The 11589-nt window shown below is 62.0% G+C and overlaps 1 long non-coding RNA gene and 1 pseudogene across 1 annotated transcript in view; both read right to left on the minus strand.

Moving 5' to 3' along the window:
* The window catches only part of LOC132350896 (uncharacterized), a 476060-nt gene extending 465865 nt beyond the window's left edge, over window positions 1-10195 (minus strand). Inside the window, exon 1 of the long non-coding RNA XR_009498040.1 lies at window positions 10112-10195. This is a non-coding gene — a long non-coding RNA (uncharacterized LOC132350896). The remainder of the gene's footprint in view (window positions 1-10111) is intronic.
* LOC132350735 (small ribosomal subunit protein uS5-like) lies at window positions 2842-3553 on the minus strand (annotated as a pseudogene).
* Window positions 10196-11589: the final 1394 nt, after the last annotated feature.

Genomic DNA, 11589 nt, shown 5'->3' on the forward strand with positions numbered 1-11589 from the left:
TTGGCTCTCACCGGCTGGCCCTTCTGCCCACTGCCAGGGCCCGGGACCTCCTCTGGGGGTGAGCTGCCCGGCTGCAGAAGGCTGCAAGACACCCACTCAAACAGAAGGGCGCTGCTCACAACACAGGCAGGCACGCGAGGGGCAATGAGGGATGCAGCCTAGAGGCAGCCTGGGGGATGCGGGGAGGACTGTCCATTCCCGGGGTTTTTCACATGTTAAAAAGCCCCATAAACCAGGACCCCACGACCCCTGCGGCACACTGAGTGTGAAACCCTTGAGTGGGACTATGCACACACACACACACTGACCCTGAACTGCACAGGTAACTCAGAATCCCAAGCCCACACAGATGCTGCCCCGATCCTATGCACACCGTTAGTGAAAGTGGCTCAGGGCTCAGGATGGGGTGTGCATGACCCCCCTGCATCAAACCCCTGACGTTCAAGCTGCCTTTCCGGCGCATCACGCGTGTAGACAAAGCTCTCGGCTTCAAGGAGACGGAGCGTTTTGAGGGCGGGCCTGCTCACCCGTCCTCACTCCATCAATCCGCGTGGACATACTGGAACCAATAATCCCCATCCCCCAACCTCCACGCCATCCTGCAGCGCAGGGCAGGGTGTCCAGTTCCCGCCCAGCTCCGCCACCAGCTCCCCGGAAGGCCCTGGACAGGCCGCTCTCCTCCCCTGGCCTCAGTTTCCCCCTATGGACCCTGTCACATCCAAGACCCTCTCCTCTGAGCAGCCCCGTGCACAGACGCTCCCCTTCCCTCAGGCCAGCTCCTGCCACTGGGCTGTGAGTCTGACCAGGAAGGTGGCCCCCCCTCCAGGGCTGAGTCAGGACGGGCCACCGCCTTCGCTGGACCCCTTTCCCTCGGCCAGAGGTGGACTCTGGGGCCACGGCTCCAGTCTGGCCGACGTACAGGGAGGCCGCTGCGCACAGGAGAGAGGTTTCTCCTAATGAAAGGACACGGGGGCTTCTCCACCCCCTCTTCCTGCCCAGGGAAGGATGACGACAGCGGCTCCGGGCAGGGTCCCCAGAGATGCAGCGAGCCCCTCAGAGGCAGGAGCGTGGCCGCCCTCACACCCCAGGCTGAGAATCATCCCCCCAGGAACACCGTCCTCTGCGGCCGAGAGCGTCCTGCCCCGCGCACCACCTGCTCGGAACCCCGGCGCTTTCGGCTCAACCCCCGAGCAATTTGGAGGGGCCCCTCCACGTGGGCTGCCCAAGTCTGCCTGCAGAGCTGGCCCCCCGAGGCTCGGCTCACACGGCAGCCGCCAGGGAGCGAGCGGCCTGTGCTCTGCCCGGCCGGCACCTGCCCGCCCAGGGACCCTCAGTCCCGGTACCATCGGACACCTCACCTGGGTGGTGGCACCTGCTCCTCCAGGGGGGAGCCCTGCAGGCTGCCCTCTCGGTGAACGGCAGCTCTTACCCCACCCGACAAAACCCTTTGGCAGCTGCTCTCGGGGACCTGGGTCCCTCCACCCTCGACCCCAGAGCCCCCATTATGGTTTCGCTGCTGTTTGCTCTCCCCGGGAGGCCCCCGCCTGCCCCAAGCGCCCCCCTGCGCCCCTCCTCCCTTCCAGCCTACACCTCTCCGCCCGCATCCCTCGCTCGGTGCCCAGCACACTGCCACCCTGCACGTGACACCGGGGGACTGGATCCTGAGAGGCCCATCTCAGCACCCCCAGCCCTCGCGTGGGGCCTCCGCCACACCCCTTCCAGCCAGCCCCATTTACAGATGAGCAAACCGAGGCAGAAGACCATCAGTGACGACCAGGGTGGCACAGGTAAGGACTCGCCTGTGCAGAGGGCAGCTGGAGATGGGGGGTGGCGTGGGGCTGCCACAGCCAGAGGGAATGGGGGGCACGTCCCCCAGATTCTAGAAACAGCACTGCTTGTCTTTGCTTTGAATCGCAGGAACGTTGGTTCAGAGGCAGGAAAGCTCCTCTGTCACTCCTGGGGCCTCCCTGTGGCACGAAGCCCAGACGTCGGGGAAGGAGACCCCAGGGTCACAGCCCCGCTGGGGGCCTCCCGCCCGCCCCGCCCCAGGAGAGCCTCATGTCTGGGGCCCAGCTGCTCCCACCTCCCTCCATCCCCTCCGTGGGGTCCCGCCACCGTCCCAGGAGACGTCCCAGGTTCTCTCAGCTCCCCCAGCCACGGAGGATCCCGTGTAGGGGGAGGTCTCCTCCTCTCCCCTTCCCTGTCCCCTTTCTCATCCACGCACCCCGGACTCCTCGACCCCATCCTTAAAGGAGGGTGAGAGCCCAAGAAGCACAGACATTCCCGGAGGCCACTGAAGACAGACACCTGCTGGATGGGGCTGGGAGACACTGAGAGTGTAAACACGGGATCTGCAGCTCAGGAGAGCCGGCCACACCCACATGCAAATACCTCGAAATCGGACATCCCTCTGGGCACAGTGCAACTAAAACGGATTAGCGCCAAGTGTCACTGATCTCCATCTCCCAGGGACTGGCAAACCCTTCTGAGGGCACGTGTGACTGTTCTAAACCTCTGAAGTCTCACTTCTAAGTGACATCCAAACCGCAGAGCAGAGCATTTTACAAAGCAAGCAGCAACAACGAAGCCACCAGAGCTCTGGAAGCAGCCATCAGGAGGAGGCTGGGCCTTCGGGGCCACCTGAGCCACAGTCCAGTGGTCAGAGGTGGGAGCGGGGGGCCAGGGTCACCCAGACCACGCGACCCAGGGCCCCACCTGGAAGCCAGTCCTGGGGCAGTGTCGCCTCATGTGCAAGCGCAAAATAGCAAGTGCAAGTTAAAGGATGTTTTAGGAGAAATTAGGCTTTTCTTTTTATTTATTTACTTATTTAACCGGCTTCATTTACTTTATTTTTATCATATAAAACAATGTGGTGGCTCCAGTTGTAGCCTGAGTCCTCTGCACGGAAACTCTGGTTTCCGTGGCCCTTTACAAGATGGTCAGTGAATTCCTGATACGGAGACTTGGTGAGTACCGACCCTTTCCAGAGATCAGGGGTGAGACACCTGTAGGTCTTGGAAATGGCATCAAAGGTGGCCGTGGCAACGTCGCCCAGGGTGGTGGTGCAGCCCCTGGCAGGATGTAGCAGTCGTCAATTCCGGCCATCAGCAGTAGCTTCCTGGGCACAGGAGCTGAGACGATGCCAGTGCCCCGGGGGGCAGAGACGAGGCGCACCAGCACAGAGCCACAGCGGCCAGTCACCTGGGAAGGGACGGTATGGGGCCTACCGATCTCATTCCCCCCAAGAGCCTCGCCACACGGGCACGACGGGGAGCTTGGCCAGAATTATGGCCCCACGGAGGGCAGTGGCTACCTCCTTAGAGCACCTGACACCCAAACCGACACGTCCCTTGTAACCCCCGACGGAAGCGAATGCCTTGAACCTGGTCCGCTGGCCAGCACGGGTCTGCTTCTGACCAGGTATAATCTTCAAAACCTCTGCCTTGAGGGATGCCCCCAGGAAAAAGTCAATGATCTCAGATTCCTTGATGGGCAGAAGGAAGAGACAGATCTCCTCCAGGGACCTGGTCTTCATGTCCTTGACCAGGCGGCCCAGCTTGGGCCTCCGCCCCGGCCCCGGTTGCCGCTGCCAAAGACTCCGAGGAAGCCGCCGCAGCCTCCCACTGCAGGGGCCCCTGGGGTCTCCGGGCTCTCCCGCAGCACCGGTGTCATCCGCCCTTCGGTATTTTTACGGAGAAGCAGCAGAATTAGACTTTTATGTTGATGTTTATGCAAAGAGCGTGCAGAACGTGTCCCTAACTGGGAAAAGGCACACACCCAGCGTATCTTGTTTCTACCTAAATCTGTGATGCATCGTCTACATCAAAGGGATGACACCGACATGCTTTCACAATGTTCTGCAACTTGGACCTCAGTGAGAACCCCGTGAGGTGTTTACAGGAACTTGACCTTGGCAGGCATCTCTGTGGGAGGGATTTTGTCACAGCGCAACCAGGTGTGTCCTGAAACCCCAGCTGGAATCTCCTTCCCCACCTCCAGCTGGAGGATAAGAGAGAACAGTTCTCAGAGAGCTCCAAGGGCTGCTTCTAGCAAGAACAGAACAGACAAACTTCTATCAGCCAAAATTTCATTACACGTTCTGTTTGGAGCTATACTTGAAATCAATGACTCACATTCCTGCACAGGCAGCCAAACATGCCCCCAGCAACTTGTCCACAGCCGTTTGCCTTGGTCACTGTGTTGACTTTGGTGCTGAGGGACAAGGACGCCTGTCGCGCGGGGCTTCAAAGAGGGAGCGAGCACCTGGTACCTTCGCAGGTGACGCTTCCCCGGCTTCCACTCGGCTCAGTAACACACAACACTTAGAAGGTCTCTCCCCGTTGCTGGGGTTTGTGGAGAAGCTGGTAGCATCGTTATCTCTTTCCCTGTTTTATGTCGAGGGTCTCAGCCATAAGCACTAAAAGGAATCAGTTCCCAGTTCTTATTTCCTAATAAAAGAAAGATTCTCTCTGCCCACACTACTTCTCTGTGCCGGGAGAAGGAAGCTCCATCAAACCCGACTGATTCCAGCCAACACAGAGGATTCGGGGCAGACGGGGTTGTAGGGGCCAGGGGACCTCCCCCGACGTCAGGGCCCATGGGCCCCTCCACTTGGGAAGGGGCGGCCTGGTCAGCGTGGGCTGGAGCCCAGCCCACACCAGGCCGCTACTGTCAGGAAGGCAGAGCCCCGATGCCCTGAGCCTCCAGCGGGATGGACGGGCCGGCCGGATGCTGACCTGGCCCAAGACAGACAAGTTGGCGTTTGGTGCCCCACTGTGGCCTGCTGTGTCCACGGGGCCTCACAGGATCCTGTCATGGAGAACGGTCACTCCAGAGCAGGGGCTGCACTAACTCGTGCTCCCAGCAACACTCTGCAGCCGACGGGGTGTGCGAGCATCCTCGGGGCTCCCCTGGGCAGCAGAGCTGGACCACGCTCTGTCCGGGGCTGCAGACCCCAGGCTGGAGCTCTCGCCCTGGCCCGCATCTGGACTCAGATGCTGGCTCCACAAGACATGTCCCGGGGTTGTAGGCGGGAATGCTAAAAAAATGTGTCAAAAATGGGATGAATCTTCCCACACGCGTGCACTTGTACATGCACGGGCATGCGGACATGCACGTGTGCACAACGCACACCCACACACGCCGGCACACATGCACACACGCACACACAGGCCTCTCTTTCCAGGCTCTGCCTGGGGCACCAGGCCAGTCGTCGCCTGCAGCTCAGCTGCCCCAGGTCGGGAGCGTGGACCCCAGCTCTGCTCCGCCCCTGAAGCCCGGCCCCTCTCAACGCACCTCTGCAGCCCCCACTAAGAGGCAGAGTTACCCTCTGCCCCTGGAACCCGGGCTGGCTTTGCAGCTGCAGAGGAAAGGACAGGGCACCAGCGCCAGCCTGAGCTCTGCACGTGTCCGCCCGCTGTCTTGGACCCTGTGGCCACCGTGAGGACAGGCCCAGGCCGGCCGGGGGGGAAGATGAGGTGCCCCCTGGGGGTCAGCTGAGCCGTGAAGCCGGGCCAGCCTGCCCCGGCCGACCCCGCGTATCCCACCTGTGGGAGAGCCCCCGACCCCCCTCCGCAGAGACACCCAAGGGCCCAGAGGCACTGAGCGCGGGGGCGGGGAGGGGCGGGTTGCAGCTACGGTGGCGACAGCGCTGGCGGGAGGTGACAGCGGCACTGTCCTATCTGCACGATCGACAGCGAGCGCTCCCAGCGAGGAAGAGTCTCCTCAGACGGCCAGGCTGCCCAGAGTGGTGTCGCCCAGCTCCCGGCTCCGCAAACCCGAGTCCCGCTGTGACGACCAGGGCAGGGCCGCCCATCCAGGGGCAGCTTTGCAACAGCAGGGCCGAGGAGACCCTCAACACACGGGCCTGCTGAGAGTCACGCGGGTAAGGAGACCCTGCGACACTCCTCCTCCCCCTCCGACCCCCGCCTCCCGGCAGGGGTCCTGACACTGATGCACGACACGCCCTTGGCCCCGCATGGCTGTGAGGACTGCCGCCTGGGGCCTCCCCTGGGACCTGGGCTCACACCTAAACACGGCCTTTACCTCCTCCGTCGCCCCGTCCACAGCCGCGTCCAGCCCGCCTGCACCCAGACTCCTGCCGCAGCCTCCTCGAGGCCAGCCTCCCCGGCACGGTTCCCCCTGCCTCCCCTCGCAGGCCAGGCTTCGTCGAGCGGACTGTGTGTTCCCATCACCACCGCCCAGGGGCCTGCTGGGGCTCCCTGTCCCCCTGCGGGCCGAGGCCCAGCCCCACACTTACGACAGGGGGGCCTTCGGCCGCTGCGCTGACTCCCCGAGAGGCCGAGGGACCCACGTGGATGCCAGATGCCAACAAGCAGGACGAGCCTCGTGCCTCCGTGGAGGAAGGGAGGCCGGGGGAGAGAAGGGGGAGGACGCTGGAGGGGGCAGTGGGCGCCACTCCAGCAAAGGCACAGGGGCAGGGGGCTGACTCCGGGACCCCCGTCTCCTTCCTGTCCCATCCTGTGGGCAAGAGCAGGGGCAAAGGAGGGCCAGAGAGAGCCCCAGCCCACCGGGCAGCTCGGAGTCAGGAGCCGCATCCGGCACCGACACCAAGAGCCCATTGGCTGAGCCATGGAGGCTGAGGGTCAGGAGACAAGGGGAGAACCGGGGAGCGGGAGGGATGTGGTTAGAAGAGGTCTCACTGGCCAGGTGCAGGGATGGAGGCGGCTGGGGCCACAGAAGAGCAGCAGGGGGGAGCCTTGTGGTGAATGGGCTGTTCTGTGTCCTGACAGCAGAGGTGGGTACATGAGTTTACACATGTGGTAAAGCTGCAGAGAACTAGACACACATATGCCCACACGCACACACATGCATGCACACGGGGCACACGCGAGGATGCACATGAGGGCACACAGACTGGTGGGATCTGATGGAGATCAGGGGACAGTGTCGCAGCTGTCAATACCCTGCACGACGTTCCCTCGGGGGAACCGGGTGAGGGTAGCCAGGACTCCTCTGTTATTTCTTACAACTGCATGTGAGCCTACAATTATCTCAAGTTTTGTCAAAGCCCCGCTGGCTGGCACTCGGAGAAGAGGCTAGGAGGAGGCGGGACCCCATGGGGGCACATCGGGACCTGCTGGGGGTCGGAGGCCGCAGGAGGGGGTGACCTGGAGAAGCGAGGGTGGGATGACTGCTGGGGCTTTAAAGAGAAGAGAGGGACCAGTTCCCCCAGGGGCCCCCCAAACAGACAGCAGAGGCTCAGAAGGAAAGGAAACAAACTTACAACTTTGACAGGTCATTTGAGTTTGGGAACAAGGCTAGTTTGCCAAAACGATTCTTCCCTCTTTAATTAAAATCCTTTATTAACTGCCAAACTAATACCTTCCTCCAAGACAGACAAGATAATGAGCCCACATCCTTCAGCCCAGGCGGGCAGCCGTCCAAGCAGGCGGGGTGGGCTCAGGAGAGGGGCCAGGCCGCCACAGACCCACCTCACTGGGCTGTGGGCATGACCCAAACCCAGGGTAGGGTTCGCATCTGGGGCAGAAATCACATCTGACCGGACTCTGAGTACGGCAGGTTCTGGATGCCAAGGGATGTCCGGCGTGCACCCCAGGAGCCCTGGCTGTGACCACAGACAGGGAGAAGGGGCAGGTACGGCCGCCCTGCCACGGGGGCGCCACGGGGGCACCACGGGGACACCACGGGGACAGTGGCTGTCCACCAGCCTGGTTCAGGCCCTGGATATCGGCCCTAAATTCATTTTCTTTTCACTTCATTTGAAACATTCCAAACAGACAAGAATAGGGACCCATATAATAAAAGCCATGTACAGACCACCAGCCTTACCCAATCTGAAACATACTCCCTCCTACCCTTTAAGTATAAAATAAATACCGGTATCATGACTCCACGCTGATATAAATATGTTATTGGAAAAAATAAATAAATGGGAAAAAGAGACAAATCTCCCAAAACTTCCGTGTAGAGGAACCCCAAGTAGTTAGTTAGATACTCTCCCTAACGATGCCCCTTAAGTGTGGGCCATGCAGAGTGACTTCCTCCCAGAGGACACTATGAACAAGGGGAAAACAGTGACCTGACGGAGAGGCACCTGACAGACAGACCCCAGGCAGGTGATCAAGGTCGCCATCAGCAGCCGTAAGTCATGTGGCAAGCACGGCCCATACCCTGGGTAGGACGTGATGAGAAGGGCACTTTCCTCTGCGGGTTTCTTCCCCGAAAACCACTGCCCCTGTCTAATCACGAGAAACACCTCAGCTGCATCCCAACAGAGACACGTCTTACAAAACGCCTGACCGGTACTCCTCAAACTGCCAAGTGTATGGAAAATGAGGAGAGGCTGAGAAACTGCCCCAGCCAGGAGGAACCTCAGGAGACACCGCCCCTAAGTGTCATGTGGGGTCCTGGGTAGGACCCTGGGACAGAAAAAGGACCTTATGCAAAAACTATGGAAATCTCAATGAAGTATGGACTTTAGCTCAGGATAATGTATCGATATTGGTTCATTAATTATAGCAAATCAGCCATACTGGCATAAGTTGTTAATAAGATGGGAAACAGGGTGTTGAGGGGGATATGGAACCCTCTGGACTTTGTACCCCATTTTTCTGTAAATCTAAAACTAGTCTAAAAACTCAAGTCTATTAATTTTTTTAAAAAACTAACCCCTGATTGTCCCCACTGTCCCCCAAGGTCCCTGAGCTCCTCCTTTGGAGGACACTGAAGGTTTACTGGGGCTAAAAAACAAAAGACTCAGGAGGGGAAGCTGGCCCCAAAGAGGCCAGAGGCCTGTGTGTGCTGGGGCCCGGGCAGACCTGTCTTTGCGTCCGGAGCACCAGGCACGGTCCCCTCTGCGCGCGGGGACACCCGCTCGGGAAGAGCGGGGATCGACCCTCACCCCCGGCAGTCGTCAGGATCAGCCGGGTGGGCTCCGAGATGCACGCAAGCGCGATGAGGGTGCCGGCTGCTGCTCCCCGCTGGCAGCGACGCAGCGAGGCCAGGAGGGGTCGCAGGCGTCCCCCCTCGCGGAACCGCAGACACCGGGGCGCGGGATACGCACCACACCCGGGCCCCCCAAGGACCGGGCAGGGCGGAGGTCTCGGGGTGCCCGCCCTGCTAGGGTTCCCTGCTCCCCAGACACCGCCGCCCGGACCACAGCGGCCTCCGAGGGCCCAGATCCCCGGAGGGGCCCCGAAGGGCCGGCTTGCCACGGGGCAGCGGGGGTGGGGAGCGCCCCGAGCCAGGCTCTGGGTCCCAGTCCCGACTCCCTCGGCACCGGGGCCTCCGTGTCCTGGGCGGGAAAATGAGGCCCACGGTCGGGCCCAGGGCGGAACCTGAACGCGGGTAACGCGGCCAAGCGGCACCTGCACAGGTGCGCCGGGCGCCCTCCGGGGAAGTTTCCGGCTTCTGGTTCCTCCCCCAGCGCGCGCACACGGCCGGACGCGCGCTCCGGGATCCGCGGGCCGGCTCCCGCGAGCTCCTCGGTCCTCGCGCGCCCCCTGGCGCCCGGCGGCCGCCCCTGCAGGCGGTACGGGCCAGCCGCCAGCGCGGTGAGCAGCGCCCTCGCGTGGACACGCGCCGTCTCCGCCCGCCCGGAGGTCCGCGGCCCGCGAGGAGACGACTCCGGGGCCTGGCCGCGCGCTAAGTCCAAGCGGACCTCTACGATCCAGCAGTGGCCGGAGAACAAGCGCACCGGCCTGGGCCGTTCTGCATTCGACAGAACTGACGCTTGAGAAGCCCTGGGGGACCTCTTTCCGTTTAGGACAGCCGTGAGGGGTGGAAAGCTCAGCGTCACGCGGGGCCCTGGGCGTCGCCTGCCGTCACCCGGCCCTGTGGCTGGGGGCAGAGGGGCGCCCCTGCAGGTCCCACGACCGCGGCACACGGGGGGCAGGGGCAGGAACCCCACCCAGCCAGGCAGGGCTGGCCACCGGCTCCGACCTCTGGTTCCGGGGCTGGCATCTGCGCGCGTCCTCCCCGGCAGTGCGGCCCACGGCCAGGCTCAGGGGCTGCACGTCTCCCGGGGCGAGGCGACCCCGCGCCAGCGCAGACGCGCCCAGGCCGGCCCTTCCAGAAAGGGGGCGCACCGGGACCCACCCCTCCAGAAGGGGGGCGCACCGGAACTTACCTCTCCAGAGGCGGGGAGTGCTGGGAGCCGACCTCTCCACAAGCGGGGTGCACTGGGGTCGACCGCTCCAGAAAGTTGCGCGCAAGCACCGAGCCCTCCAGGAAGGAGAGGACGCAGAGCCTGCGCAGCCCCTCCCCGCACGTGCCCGGCGCGCCCCTCCCCGAGCCCGGCCCCGAGGGCGCACACGTGCTCCTGGAGTGGCGCTGGCCGGGCCTGCGCATGTCCTGGCTCCCGGGCCCTCGCGGAGGGCGAGGGAAGCTGAGGGCGGGGAGAGAGGGCCCGGCCGGGCGGGCGATCTGCAGCCACCCAGAACAGCCCCTCCAAGGGTGATCGTGCTCAATTCAAATGCAGTCCTCCGGGTCATTAGCAGGGTGTATTTGTCATGATAAGAGGACAGCACAAATTGTAACGTTTTGTTCGCTTGATTTAGAACTTCATTGTTTGCACAGAGGGTGGGAGGCTTGCTCCGTGAGCGCCGGGCTGTTCCCCAGGCTGCCCCGGGGTGACAGCAACCGCCCGGGACCCACGGGGTGGGAAGGGGCTCGCCCCGAGCAGAGGCGCTGCCCTGCCGACCACACCGAGTGGCTGCTGTCCGCCACCCCAGCCAGAGCACAGCGCTTGCTGAGAATGACCATTCGCTGCGTCCAGAGGGTGCAGGGATTGGGAGCTCAACCACCCCCTGAGATGAGTGACTTTGGAAAATTTCTGAACCTGTTCCCCCCACGCCAAAAATGGCACCTGTGACACCCATCATGCTTGGGTCCTTGGCAGTTTCTACCTAACAAGCACTGGGCTTCCAGCAGAGCCTGGCCTTCAGCAAAGGGCAGCTCCCGTGATCGTCAGTCTTCTCCCCCCGCGCCCCACCTCCTGCACCAGCCCTCTGCCCCATTAGGGCCAGTTGGGGCCCCATCCACAGGCCAGCCCTCCACCCTGTGCTCAGTGCCCTCTGGCCACCGGGAACTTGAATGGCCTCCCTCCAAGTCACCAGGGAAGGAGCTCTGGAGCCAGGTGACCCAGGGCCAAATCCCAGCTCTACCTGGTACTGTGTGACCTGGAGCAGGTGGCTTAACCTCTCTGTGCTCAGTTTCCCCATCTATAAAATGGGGTTGATAATGCCCACCTTATAGGTTGTTGTGAGAAGTAAGCGATTCACTGTGTCAAATATACAGGACAGTACTTGACACATCATCAGCACCAGGTAGGTAGGTGTTGCTGTTGTTATACCACATCACTAACACAGGAATGCATGAAGAGCAAGGACTCAGGACACTGATTGTGTTGAGGGTAATGTGCACGTTTCCCTAGTGAATAGTTTTGGTCAAGTTCAAAAAGACCACTCCTTAGCGGGACAGCAGTTACACTAAGTGGCTCTTCAACAGGACCTCTAGGAAAGAACAGGGTCAGGGCTGGACCTCCCCCCCATCCCCCCTCAGACCACACCCCCAAGGCTTCATGGGCCTGCGCAGTCCCGCTGGCAG

Source organism: Balaenoptera ricei, chromosome 16 (assembly GCF_028023285.1).
Source record: "Balaenoptera ricei isolate mBalRic1 chromosome 16, mBalRic1.hap2, whole genome shotgun sequence".
NCBI lineage: Eukaryota > Metazoa > Chordata > Mammalia > Artiodactyla > Balaenopteridae > Balaenoptera > Balaenoptera ricei.